The 14,919-nt window shown below is 37.1% G+C and overlaps 1 protein-coding gene across 3 annotated transcripts in view; it reads right to left on the minus strand.

Moving 5' to 3' along the window:
- Positions 1–14,919, minus strand: part of DLC1 (DLC1 Rho GTPase activating protein) — a 214,811-nt gene that overhangs the window by 129,032 nt on the left and 70,860 nt on the right. The window lies entirely within an intron of this gene.

Raw genomic sequence — 14,919 nt, forward strand, 5'->3', positions numbered from 1 at the left:
GGTTGGATGAGAAATTGTATTGGGTATACAATGTATGCAGATCTGTATACTGAGTTACTGAGTTAAGGTATCAATTTTACCTCCTTTCCACTTATGTTATCCTAGCCTTTATTCAGCAGATTTTCCTGCTTGCAGATTCAAAGAAAAAGAAAAAGGGTAGATATGGACAGAAATAAAGCAACCAGCTTCAGATTTGCTATAGAATTTCTCAAAACAGACTTTGAAATTTTAATTTAATTTGATTTGTCTTGTTATATACAATAGTGCTTCATAGAACTTTCTGGATCAAATTTCAACAAAATTTCTACTAGAACGCGTCTTAGGTACTATACATTAATATATGGCTCTTGTGATTTTTTCTGTTTCACCTGTATTCTCTCTAGCTAAATGTGCATTGGTTGATTTTGACATTTAAAAATATTACACAACCAGACTAATATTATTCAAACCAAATATAGCCTCTTCCTGGAAAAGCATTTTCCTTGCATTTTACAAACATATTTGTTCAGAAAAAGAATGAGTAATGCAACAAAATCTGAGCAAACACAGACTGAGGAAAATTAACATGCCAAAGAAACAATAAAATCACAAAGTGAGTCAAGGTCTTAGTTTCAAGAAAGAAAAAGTGTATAATATATGAATTTTTATAAAATGTTCATATAACTTTGAAAATGAGTATTTCTTTTCTTCTCTTTTCCACACTTAAGTGGTTTCACTGGCTAAGATAAGTAAGAAAATCTGAGATTCACTGTTCACATTAGTACAAGAAGGAAATTTGTAAAGACAGAATTTTGTAAAGAGAAGGTGAGAAACAAGCAAGCAAACAGGAAAAAAAAACCTCAGTGGCACAAGAAAAAAAGAGAGAACATTAGTGTGAATCAAATGGGAGGGTCAGGACAAAAGGAGGAAAGATGGGAACAGGTTAACATCATGCTTCACGGTTGAGTTTTGTTAGCTACAAAAGGTATGATGGCTTCCTCTAAGAAAAGCTTAGAGAACACTGAGGTGGCTCAAGATGTGGCAACCAGGAGTGTCTGCACTGAAATCATAAGCTGTGTCATGGAAAAGAGATAACAATTTGATGGGGACAGCCTCTGGAATCTCTAAATGCAAAGCCAAGAGGAACAGCTGAGGGGAAGCAGTTTCAGGACTCCATGGGGATATGATAATGACAAAGAGAGAAGATAATTTTCTGCTGGCTTTATGATAAACTTGAATGGTCTTTGGTCATGTTCATAACTGCACTGTGAGTCCCTGGCAGTGCCCTTAGCCTGAATGAACTGTTGCTAAAATGCTGTCATTGTCATTCACATCAACGTGTAGATTTTTCATATTGGCATATCAGATTTAGATATTGTTAATAATGTCGTTGGTCACATCAATTTATTTCCTGGAAATATACAGTATTTATAATTGATGATCATTAAAACCTGTTAATGTACAATGAAATATACATTTTAGTGAATTTGTTAAATGGCATTCTTAAATGTTGCTAGGGTTTAATTGCAGGAAATACATAAAATCATCAAGCCTCAGGACAGATGTGGAAGTCACAAAATTTCTACTTCTGTTTAGTAGGATGAAGAAGCACTTTAAGTTCCAGAAAATTGAAAGGCAGAGTGAGGTAGATTGCTTTCAAATACCTGTTTTCTAGAGTGCAGTACTTCTCAATTAAGATGGAAAATGAGCTAAAAGTTTCATCAGGACAGTCTTTTGCTGCTCAAATGCTGAAAGAAAGAAGCCTAAATGGACATAGCATCTCTTGAAAATTTAAAGTAAACCATGAGTAAATCTTGTTGAACAAGATCTCAGACAGTCCTCCTATTGTTTAGTTTTTTGTTAATACAGCTACACATGCTGCTTACATGCTGCCCAGTGGGAAAACATGATTGTTACTTATGAGAAATGCTCTCATCTTCAGTACAGTTTTGAATTCACTGGAGACCTTCCAATGAGTTCCATATGTTCCAAATGAATTGCATTCCCAGGAAGTGATTTAACATTTCTGGCAATAGAGCAATTAAACAGGATTTTCCTGCTTGACCAGATGGGTTCACTGTAACTTCACATTATTTCTCACTCTCCTCACAGAACTGAAGAACTGGACTAACAATTTCTGTATGATCAGATCACATGTGTTTTGGAAAAAAACAGACACATACCCTTCAAAGATTTAAATGAACATCTCCCAATCTCAGGCTCCTTTCTATGTTTCTAATAGTAGGCATTCTTAGCAGCACCGAGAAAGAAAAGCAAACAAAAAAGGAGAGAAAAAAACTAGCTGAAATATATTCAGCTTTTTCTTCCAAATTAGAGGATGGGATTTTTAAGTTATGAAAATCTTACTTGAAATGTTATGTGAAATTTCTGTGTGCATCCTTGCTGTATTGCAACTGTGTCACTGAAAATGTACTGTGTGTGTAAATGTGAATGTAAAGTGTATGTAAAATGCTATAGAACTATAGAATTATGGAATTATAGAATTATCAAATTGTTTGGGCTAGCAGGGACATTTAGAGGTTACCCCTCTACAATGAGCAGGGACATCTTGAACTAGCTCAGGTTGCTCAGAGCACAGTCCAACCTGACCTTTAATGTTTCCAGGGATAGGGCATCTACCACCTCTCTGGGCAACCTGCTCCAGCCTTTCACCATCCTAATTCTAAAAATATTCTTCCTCATATCTAATTTAAATCTACCCTCTTTTCAATACCGTTGCCCACCAAAAATTTGCCCTCTTCCCTATAAACCTTATCTTTTTTTCCTTATCTTTCCTAATCTTTCTTATAAGCCCCCTTTAGGTACTTGAGGCCACAATGAGGACTTCCCTTCTCCATGCTGACCAATCTCAACCTTTCCTCATTCTTTCCTCACAGGAGAGGTGCTCCAGCCCTCTCACCATCATCATGGCCTGGTCTGGGCTCCAGCAGGTCCATGTGCTTCCTGTGCTGGGGACCACAGGGCTGGACACAGTGCTCCAGCTGCACCTCACCAGAGCAGAGGGGCAGAATCCCCTCCCTGCCCTGCTGCCCTCGGGGCTCTGGATGCAGCCAGGACACCTTTGGCTCTCTGGGCTGTGAGTGCCCATGGCTGGGTCATGTCCAGCCTCTCACAGCACCCCCAAGCCCTTCTTGGAAGACTGCTCTTGATACGTCCATTCCCCAGACAGAGAATTCTATTTCAGTGAGCAAGATGTAGTTTGTAGCTGAAAACTGATGTCAAAAATGTTTAGACAGAAAAAAAAAAATTAAGCATCATTCAGTTTATCATTAAACAGAGTATGTTCTGGATTAAGAGAATTTTAATTTTATTTTATTCAGAAGGTATGTGCCAATTTTTAAAATTTGTATAAGTAGCAATTAAAAATTAACTGGGCTGTTTTACACAAGAAAAAATTCCATGATCATCAGATGGTTTGGAATTGGGAAATACTGCAGTCCATAAGCAGAATTTTTCTCAGTAATATATCCCCATTACACCAAAACACTGAATAAGTATCTCTACTGGTAAATTCTGATATTTTGGAACTAAAGCCTTTCATGTTAATGAATCAGATTAAGAGAAAACCCTTTCAAAAATTCTAATTAAAGTACCATAAAATTTTAGTATTTGCATTGAACAACAATAGTAGCAATACTATAGAAAAAAACCCAGTAATGATTAGTTTATCATTCAGACTTATTTACAAAACATTTAATAAACTGTCAGTTTTTAAAACTAAGTTTTATTTTTTTTTCCATCTGGATGAGGAAAGAAAAAATAAAACCATCAACTTTCAGGATAGAATAGCTTTAGAAGAGGAATTTAGCAAGTTCTTTCTTTGTGGTCTTTAATTTTACTGAAGAGTAGAGCGGAAGGCAATTAAAGTCCACTCAGCAACAAAGCTGAATCAATTATCTCATTTTTAAAAAGAAATTAATGTCACATTCAGATGTGTCTAGCTAAGGTTATGACAACACTATGAGTTCAATTCTAGTGGAAGTGCAAAGCTGTATGCTTGCCTGCATGTGTTGTCCTCCAGTCTCCCTATACTTCATCTTCTGACTAGATATTTCTTTTTTCTTGAGCCTCTTTATGCCACTCAGGTCATGCACAGAGACCTCTTCTAATTAGTGCTGGTTGGTTGGCAGCTCTCCTTCCATGAGGCAATTGCCAAGAGCCTTCATTTGGGGTGGTCTGATAATTTCCTCTGTCTTTGTCATTCAGCTGGCAGAGTGTGACTTGCTGGATTGGAAGCACAGAACAAAGATGCAGGATAACTGCCTTGTGCTCTGTCTGGTGTTATCATGGACTTCCCGTGGGTCAGGGTGAGCTCCCAATGCTCTGAAATCTGCCAGGGCCACATGAAGCTGGTTCATAAGACAGATAAGACAAAAGCTTGTCTGCAGCTTGTCCAGACCATTAAGTAGAGTTTGGCCAGAATAAAGAATTAATTTCTTTCTTGATAGGGATACTAAAGACTTCTCAGCAACATCTGGGGATTCCTGAATAGCCCGAGTTACTGTCACATTTTGTGAGAAACAATTTTTTTTTTCAAATTAGCAATTGCTACACCTCAACTTCTTTATATGTAAGGACTCAACTTGAAATAAAAACAAAGGTTAAACTTCACAGGAGTTAATGAAATAAGGAATTTGATTTCCACTTAAACTGCCCTCTACTTTCTGGGATGGACAGACAACACCTGAAAATGGAGTCAGTTAAATTTCAACTCAATGTTAAGGAACGTTTATATAGCTTTTGGTAATAACAAAAATCCGTGCTTCCTTCCATTCCCTCAAATATAGGTATCTCTTCCCTAAAAAAACCCATAACTTGAATGTTAACACCAAAGCTGAGATGTGACACACTATGTCTAGAACTGGAGCAGCCCCAAGAGTGCTCATGCTTTTCATCAATCACCAGCTGTTCTATTAAGATTCATTTACACAGAGAGCTTTTTCCCAAGCTCACAAGTAACTTCTTGTCTAATATTTATCTTATAAAACCTTTTACAATAACAAACATATCAATAAACCCTGCAACACTGGCAAAACTGAACCAGAAGGCATGCAGCTCTATGAGACAACAGTAAAAGATATTTAGAGTCTCATGTCTCACATTAGCTTCAACATCATGTAATGTCTACAAATGTGATTTTGTCTTAAAGCCCTGGAGTCTGTGGAATGCTTCTCTGTGGCTGACAGAAATCCCACATGATTTCAGTTTTTACTCATCCCCTTATGTATAATACTTACAACCTTAGAACATGTTTCATATAAATAAAAAAATCATAGTATCATGTGATGATAGAAGCTAAAATCTGTTACATGATGAGTCCAAGTCACAAATCAACTGTGGGCACCTACTTGCAGAATAAATGGAATTTAAAATCGTGCAATTCCTGTCTTTCCTTAGCCTCCTCAGAGAAAACAAAGGAGTCTTTTGCCTTTCATCCTGATAAAGCAAGTCACTCTTACTAAATTTGAAGGGTGCAGATATGAAAATGAGGAAGCTCACCTCGTGGCTGCAAGTTCCAGAATCTATAACACCAATGCTGCATCTTCACGAGCTAATTGAAAAAAGCTTAGCTGTAGAAATCACCAGCTATGTAAGTGCGCAATCTGATTCTAATAATCTTTCTGACACTCAGCCCAAATTCAGTGGTTGATTTCTATCTACATTTTTGTATTCCACTAATGTTTTTCTCCTGGATTCAGATATTACTGAGGTTAGTGGCCATAACTCAGCAATAGTTTCTGGAACATTATGTATGAAGGATTGGTATTTAAGAGACCTCACTGTGTTTAGCTTTAAGTTCTGCAAAAGAAAATCAGTTGTAGAGCATTGCAGCAGCTGACACCTACTGTGAGAGCAGCATCTATTGAGATTTACTGAGATTTGTCCTGTGTGAGTTTGAGCTCTTGAATCTCTGCAGATAATCCCAGCTGCAGAGCCTCTTCCCATTTTTAGCTACAGCAGTCTATTACAACTGTTTGGAGTTCTCTAACTAAATAAATAGAAAAAGCAAATCCCAAGAAGGTGGTTTTTAAAACATGGTATGTATGTTTTGGAATGAATCTTGATGCTTACAGTCTCATGGGTATTCAGTCACTGTGATATTACTTTTGTTAGACCAGCTGGGAAAGGATCTAAAGCAGATCCTTCAGGAGGCTCCTGATCTTGAGCTTTATTTCAGGCCTAAAAGAATAAATTACTACTAAAGTTACATTTCCTCTATGATGATGAAACCTTTACTTTCTGCAGAGTCTCACAGTTCTTTGCTCAGAAAGCTGCACAGTCACAAAAATGTGATGCTAATCATGGGATGATAGAGACAGGAGAGGAGGAGCATACCTGACAGAAACAGTGATGGGTTTGGGAGCATCAAGAGAGTGTTTGATTGAGGAAAAAAGTACATCTAACTTTGCAAGGTAGCAGGGCTGAGCATAAGAGAGTAGGTTATCACTAATCCTGATAAATGTGGTAATAATAATATTTCTTTTTGGTTTACTAAAAGATAGAGAAATGTAGATTAACATAAACCACCCTATTTTCTTCCACAATGAGAAGAAAAATGACAAGGACTAGAAACACACAAGATGGAAATGGTTTTATCTCAGGCAGGAGGTGGAGGTAAAAAGGAGGGGAATAAAAATTAAAACGTGTTACCAGGACCTTATTTACTTATTTGTCCATATTCTTGGAATCTCAGCTTGTTCATGCTTCAACATGCACATGTAACAAGCATGAGCTTAAAAAATAACCAAACACCAATACTGTGACCTTACTAAGTCAGTATATTTCTAGGTCATTCAAGAGAAAAAGAGATGAAATGAAATGAGTTCTTTAGCCCTTTGCATACCATTTGTCTGTTAATATTTAAATATTTGTCAAGGTTTTGGGGAACAAAGTCAGTAAATCAAATCCACAGTTTTTGGGTGAAAAATAGAAATCTATGAAAACAGCCCAATGACAGAAAAAAAAAAGAAACAAAATCATGTAACAAGTAAACATGAAAACTATATTTTTCTAAAAAGAAATAGGAGCTTTGACTCCAAAGAGAGCCTGTGGAAAGGATGCAAAGTAGCTTTTTAAAATCCATATATAAAAATGAAACTTCTAAAAAATACCCCAAGCCCTTGAAAATCCTCTTTGGAAAACAAAAGATTCATCAGCACAGCTGTTGTATGCTAAAAACCTAATCCCTTTTCCTTTCTTTGGGAAAAAAAATCCAATTATTTCTATTTTAATATCTAAATTCTGGTCAAACTGAATATCAAATTTCCTCTGCTCAAAGCCCCCAATACTTGGTTCTTCTGATACAGTTAATAAATCAGAGAAATATATGTTTCATCTGTCATATAATTTCCTCAGTTGGAAGTACTACTGTGAGATGACTACTCCAGATCTGTGATGTGACCAATCCTACTACATCTTCAGGGACTTCTAACACCTTCTTTACCTGAGTAATGCCTGAACTAACCTCTCCTGGTACATACCTACACGGAAAGACACCAGCACAGACAAAACACACCCTACATGTCTCCCATCTCTGCAGTAATTCCATTTTATTCTCAGGTACCATCTGCCAAACTGGGATCTCTGCTGCCATAAAACCGCAAAAAACAAGAGAAATACATCTGGGAAGTTTTGCTCATGCTGCTGACATACTGTAAAAAGCTGGGAGGAAGGAGGAGCTTTGCACCTGACTGCAGGAGATTCTGGGTTCCATTCAACACCTTAATAATCAGCTATATGAGCTGCAGGTTAAAGTTAGGATGAGCTTAATGCATGGGTAAGATGGCAGAGTAGTTATTCCTTTTTTAGAGCAAGAATACTGGCGACAGTCATCATCTGCCCCTAATACATCAATAGTCTGACAATCTTTTTTGCCACTTAAAAATCTTACAAACATCTAGTTTTTCTCATCTTTAAAATGTGAACAAGAATACTTTAACATTAAAAGTCTGTGAGTGCCTAAAAACAATTCTGCAAATATTCTGATTGTCATGATAGACTTTTCTATGTCTCATGCATAAAAGTGTAGTATTTTACAAGATTTACAAATAAGAAAGTTAATTAATCTTATTTTTGAACTTATACATCTTTTTCTTACAATAACTAAGCTTTTCTCTTCTAAATGATCTAGCATGCTTTGTATTTCTGTAACTTGTATTCTGATATCAAAATGTTTTCCAGCAGGAAGTTCCATATTTTAGTTCAGCTGTTTATAAGACTTTGATTTTTAGAATCGGTGAGAGTTAGAGTAGACACAGCTCCATATATCACTGTGATGCATAAAAATGATATTGCAATTTTATATTATTTAACAGGTATAATAATATTGTATTTAAAGAATGGCCAGGTAGAGGTGGTGAAGGATATGATTTATCTGAAAAATCCTTATTTTATAAACTCTTTTATGAGGTACTCAAAAGTTGGAGATGATTCAATACTGCCATTCATTTATCTAACTTAAATTCCAAACATTTTTGTTTTCTATACATGATACATTTCTAATTCATGGGAAAAAGAAATTGTTACTGACAGAGCGCAATACAGAACTGTAGTAAGTGAAGCCTCAAGATGGGGCAACCTGGCTCATAATCTTCCTGTCTGTATTGTGTCTGTTTCCTTTTTAAAGACACAGTTCTGTGTAGGCATGTATGGATAGACATAAAAAGTAATAAAAATCTACTCTTAAAAGGCAGGATTGCTATCAAAACTTTTACTAATTTCTACATTTACTATGAAGAGAGCCCTTTTAAACTCCTTTCTTTTTCAGAAGTTCTAAAATTGTTCTTCTTTCAGGATTGCTTTATTTATTTTGTTCTGAATTTTATTTTTGGTTTCTGAGCAAAGAAGTATCTCATCAATGTCTGTGTTCCCACGCTATTCCCATGAAAATCTCACTCAGGCGTGCAGACAGATGCACTGCAGATCCTGAGAGTACTAAGAGGGTCCAATTCTGTGAAGTGCTGAGCATTTCCTGTGTTTCCCCAGGATCATGCCTTGCTAGTACAGTTTCCTCCTGAATTTTTCCAACTTTCCCAAACTTTGTGTGGCTTATTACAAAAATATAGTTCACAGTTTCTAAGCTTTCAAAACTTTCCAGAGGGAAACAGCACACATGAGTCCAAGTATACTTTTGCCTTTCATACCAATACCAGTTCCCTGAGGAGAGTTTGAATTATTCTGTATTTTAGTTAAGAGGGACTATTACAACTATGAAGCATTTTCTTCCAAAACACTCTTGACTGAATCTTATGTTCACACTCAACTCTTCTAGAACCAATTTTTCACAAGCATTTAAAAATCCTGACCATTACAATAGTCCAAAAAACTCCAAAAGTCTGCAAATCCCATTTCATCACACAAAAAGGTGTTTTTAAAAAAGCAGATAGTCTGCTGACTGCTGGAGTAGATTTATGACAAAATAGTTGTAATTTTTATGGGGAAGATTTTGTTGGAAGATTTATATGAGTAAAATAAATATAAAATTTTGTATCTACCCATCTTAATCCTTATTTTTGCATGTAAATTTAAGTTACAGGCTGGCTGCAGGAAGTGTAGATATCTCTTTTTAAAAACCCAATTTCTTTCTTGTGTCTTGGCAGCAAAGTAAGCAGAAACGTGGCTTAGTGAAAATAAACCGTCCAAACTACAAACAAAACAACAACACTGTACCAATTCTTGTATGAGTGCCTGTTTTTCATTGGAAAGAGCGGGAGAATGCAATATCCTTGGCCACCCATGTACTTTAGACCTCCAAACTAAGTGTTTGAGACCTGAACTCAGTCCAGGAAGGAATGGGCTGTGTGTGCAGCAGCTTGCAAAACTTGCTGTGTCTCTCAAAACAGTAGTATAAAATGAAAGTTTATTTATATTTGCCTGTTTTCAAAGTAATTTGGTCATAGCTGTGATAAGCTAACCCACAGACAAATTAGATCAAGATTTTTCAGTATGCCTTTTTAATGCCTATTTCTCCAATATTTTGTACTTCTAGTCTAGTCAAAATTTGCACCACTCTGATCACTTTTCATAGTCCAGTCTTACTCCCTAACCTCACAATCTCAACGTGTTTTAGAAAAGAAAGGAACATCCAGATGTGAGGACTCAACAGGCTAGGGACTATTTAGAGAAACTAAACGTATTCTAACCTGTGAGACTAAAGGAAATCTACCCAGGCATGCTGAAGGAGATGGCTGACAGGATCGCAAGGAAACCTACATCAGTGGAAAACCATGACAGCTCTGGGGTGTTCCTGGTAAAGACTTACACCTCTATTCAAAGGAAGCAATGACTCTAAGCTTGTAAGCCCATTTTAGACCAGAGTAAGACCACAGAGCAGACCTTGGAATCCATTACCAAAGACATGAATTGCAGGAAGGCAATTGGGAGCAAACAATAATTTACTGAGAACAAATCATCCTTGACCAACCTGATTCATCTTTCAAGATGAAATCACAGGCTACATGGACAAGAAGAGAGCAGATAATATACCTTAACTTTCATAAAATTTTCTACAGTGTCTCCCAAAGCAGCCTCATTTGAAAGCTAGAAGTATGAGCTGGAAGAACAGAGTGTGGAATGGGTTGAAACCAGTTTGGACTAACATAATTCAAAATTGCCAAGCCATTAAAACTGACATCTTTAGCTAAGGTATCTAGTTCAAAACCAGCTTGTCTCTTGGAGTTTTTAGAATGTGGCAGAACAAATTTGTTCTTAGTTCTTAATGGAATCTGGATGCTCCTTTTAGATGCAGGACAAAATGGCTGAGAAGATAATGCCAAGCATCACTGAACACAGAAGAGCAGTTCTGCACTCAGCCCGAGGAAAAGATAAAATTCTATGAAAACTGGAATCAGTGATATTTCAGGGAGTTCCCTAAGATGCAAAGGATTGGGAACCTTTGGAAGCTGATAAATCTCCTGCTATGTGCACTGAGTCCTACAAAGTGCAAGAATTTCTTGTGAAGACTTCAAAGAAATGCACAAATTCAAGCCTGAAATCCAGGCAGGAAAAAGAGGGTGGCTCAAAATATAACCTTACAGTTGCTGCAGATGTGACAGATTGTCTTGAAGTATTTTCCACAGATATCAAGAAAACAAATAATGGTAGCAGCAGGAGATGATGTTGCAATAAAGCAGTAATAAGAAATTTCCGTGGGTTTCCAAGTGATCTGATCAATTTATGTTTCTGAGAATGTGACAGTATTTACAAGTGTACATAGCTTCAAAGCTACATTTGAACAGGACTAAACAATCCAAACTTTCAGCTTAGTAAACACACACAAAATACCATATATTTTAACGCTTGCTCTCCTGATTGGTATGAGTGTTATGAAACCTAAATATTCCTAACAGAGCAGTCCTGAAATCCTGGCACTAGAAGCATCTAGTTCTGGAGAAACCATAAGTTGTTCCTATACACATAGAAACAACCCTAGCATACAAACAAATATATTGCAGCAAGTTTCCTGATATTCTTTTTGTCCTGTACAGAAAATTCCATAGTTATGTTATTAGGAAGTTGAGACTAAGGAAAATATGTCACAAAAGATTGGTTTATTATTTTATTACTAGAGGGGCTCTTCAGAATAGTCTCTACAACTATTCTGTTCTCTCATATAAAGCTTTAGAAAAGCTGCTGCAGCTACAGATTTCTGGCTTGTATTAAAAATAAAAATGTTCAGAAAGAAGTTAGATACTGTTCAGACCATCACTGATTAAGAAGTAAGTACTGAAAGTGCTGAAAATTATTACTTCCTGTTATTCCTATTTCTTTTTCAAGTTAACATACTCATGTGTTGTAAAATTTAAAGGATTTCAACAATGTAGTCAGCTCTCCTCTTCTCTCCTCTTCTCTTCTCTTCTCTTCTCTTCTCTTCTCTTCTCTTCTCTTCTCTTCTCTTCTCTTCTCTTCTCTTCTCTTCTCTTCTCTTCTCTTCTCTTCTCTTCTCTTCTCTCCTCTCCTCTCCTCTCCTCTCCTCTCCTCTCCTCTCCTCTCCTCTCCTCTCCTCTCCTCTCCTCTCCTCTCCTCTCCTCTCCTCTCCTCTCCTCTCCTCTCCTCTCCTCTCCTCTCCTCTCCTCTCCTCTCCTCTCCTCTCCTCTCCTCTCCTCTCCTCTCCTCTCCTCTCCTCTCCTCTCCTCTCCTCTCCTCTCCTCTCCTCTCCTCTCCTCTCCTCTCCTCTCCTCTCCTCTCCTCTCCTCTCCTCTCGCAGGTCAAAAGTATTTGGCAGTAAATTAATTTATTAAATTACTTTAAATAAGCCAGATAGAAAAAAAGAAAGAAAATTTTGTGTGGGACATTATGATGAAGGGAAAGAAAAATAAATCAGTATTTCAGCTGGTTGTATCCAGTGAGTCTCTTGTAGGTTTGTTTAATAATGTTGCATGCTAAACAGAAGAGAGTCTTCATACTGTCCCTGGGCTTCTCTGGTCTGTACCTTATTTCTATTTGTGATGAAGGCTCCAGACAAAAGTATAACCTGTATTTTATCCTTTGGAAACCCTTGACTAGCCAGGGATAATCATTCTGTTCCAATGCCTAGAGGCGATGAAATAAGTGTGAGCTTTTATTTTAGTTCTTATTTTCCTGAAAAACTAAAGCAAGGAAGTTGCCCACATACTGACTCATGAACAAACCTCAATCTTTTCACAACCTAAGAAAGAAATTACAGTGGATGGGAACTGCTGGAACAAGAGAGACTTCTGAAATCATGACGCATCTTTCCAAAGACATGGAAAGATGGATCCAATCTTGTTCCCTAGGAAGTAACCTAATTTGTTTTAAAGACTTGAGATGATTCCAATCTGCAACTTTCCCTTGTATATGGTGTCACAATTAACTGTTCTTTTGCCATTAATTAAATACAAGGTTGAACTTTCAATTGCATTCCGCAGCAAATGACTCAATCTTCTTACGCCTTTGCTGGCAAGACTTAAAAGCCAGTCACTCTGAGATATCCTTTCCACATTCCTACACACAGTTATCAAACCACTTGCTATACTTTGGGCTGATTCCCAAGTGCTTACCAGGAATGAAAGATAAGATATACTATAAAAGCATTTACTTCTGAAATTACAAAATTGACCTCAATTCCATCTGTGAGTATTTATTTAATTTGAATTACTAGTGGATAAATGAACTATTGCAGGAATTATCACTGACCATGATCCCATGTAAAACCCTGATCTACCACCATAATTTTGTTAATTAAACTTAAGAGAAATCAGTGGGAAACCTTCCTTGACTTTGGCAAGCACTGAATCCTTTCCTAGATCCCTGAAGACTACCTTCCCATATCTTTTCTGACTTCAAATGCTAAAGATGTAGATGTTTCCTTGGTCCATTCAATCTCATTTTCATCAGCTGCTTTATTTGCCCTGTCAGTTTTACAACCTGCTACTGAAATAAAGTTTGAGAACCAATTTTGGTGCCTGGGAACCAACTGAATGTACCCCATCAAAGAAGGGTCATGATATGCCTGTGTCATGTTGTACCTCATGTGAGAAGGAAGTAAACTGTTGAGCCACCTCATGCTCAGAAAGACTTCTATCACCCAAGTCAAAAATCCAACAAGACAAAGTACATTTCTACTGCCAGTTATAGAAGGGAATCATAAAACAATTAATTAGCCTTTGTAGTTCTTAGTTAGAGGAACCTGGTTAAAAAAAGTCTTGAACCTATTTTTAAAATGCCTAGTAGCATTATACAGCTTCTGATACCATAACTACCTGAAAGGGGGCTGTAGCAAGGTGAGGATCTGCCTCTTCTCCCAAATAACAAGCAATGAAATAGTCTCAATTTGCACCAAGGGAGGTTTAGATTGAAGAAAAAGAAAAAAAATTCCACACTGAAAGTGTGGTCAGGCATTTGAACAGGATGCTCAGAGAAGTGGTGGAGCTGCCACTCCTGTAGGCGTTCAAAAAACATGTAGTAGATTTAGTGTTTGGGGACATGGTTTAGTGGGGGAACTTGCAATGTTAGATTCCTGGTTGAATCTTAGATGATCAGCCTCAATGATTCTATTATTCTACTTGAAAGTAATTTTTTCAGAGTAATTTAAGGTCTCATTACATGGAATTATTTTCTATGTGTTATACAACACATGTGTTGTATATGTGTTTGGTGTTAACAACTTATCCATTATCTATAAATGAAATTACCAACATCTTTTAAAATAACTTTGGTCCAAAATAAAATAGGCAGTAGAGCAGAAATCCCACAATTAAATGTCTCTCTCATTTGGATGAATTCCTCCTGCAGGTGAGGAACACAGCTCTCTAGCACAGTGGGATCAGTATGGTTTTAATGAGCAGCTGATGGGGCCAAGACTTGGGAGAGTGACAGGCAGAACAGGTAAAATTTTCCTCAGGTACTGCCTTTTAGTGGAAGGACAGCTGCACTATTTGGGAAAATCTTATTTAGCTGAGAGACAGTCAGTTCCAGAGTATCGAGAAACTGACAGAGCAGATGTGTTTGTTGAAGAGGTGGAAATGAAGGGCTGGGTAAACACCAGAGCTCCCAGTGCTGGATGTTACAGCTGACCTGCACCAATGCTTGCAAGAGTGGGAGCTTCATACATGCACATGCACAATCCGTGGGACAAAAGCACAGTAACAGTGTGACGACCACTTTGATTCTAGCTATTAGAATTCAGTGAAAACAGTAAGGAGAGATTTAATAGCTCATACAGCTTCTGTGGGAACTTCAGATAACCACACAGACCTCAGCAGGAATTAAGAAAGAATTTCCCATGCATTTTATGGAAGTTGTATATTCCATGTGGATTCACACAGGAAGGTGACTTACCAGTGGGAAGAACTGAGTCAATTTCTCATTTTGAAAGGTTATATTGATAATGGTTTTGGGATATAATTTGCTAATAGATCACCAGACAGCAAAAAAATATAATTTTGTGTTATTTTTCCA

This window comes from Ammospiza nelsoni, chromosome 4 (assembly GCF_027579445.1).
Source record: "Ammospiza nelsoni isolate bAmmNel1 chromosome 4, bAmmNel1.pri, whole genome shotgun sequence".
NCBI lineage: Eukaryota > Metazoa > Chordata > Aves > Passeriformes > Passerellidae > Ammospiza > Ammospiza nelsoni.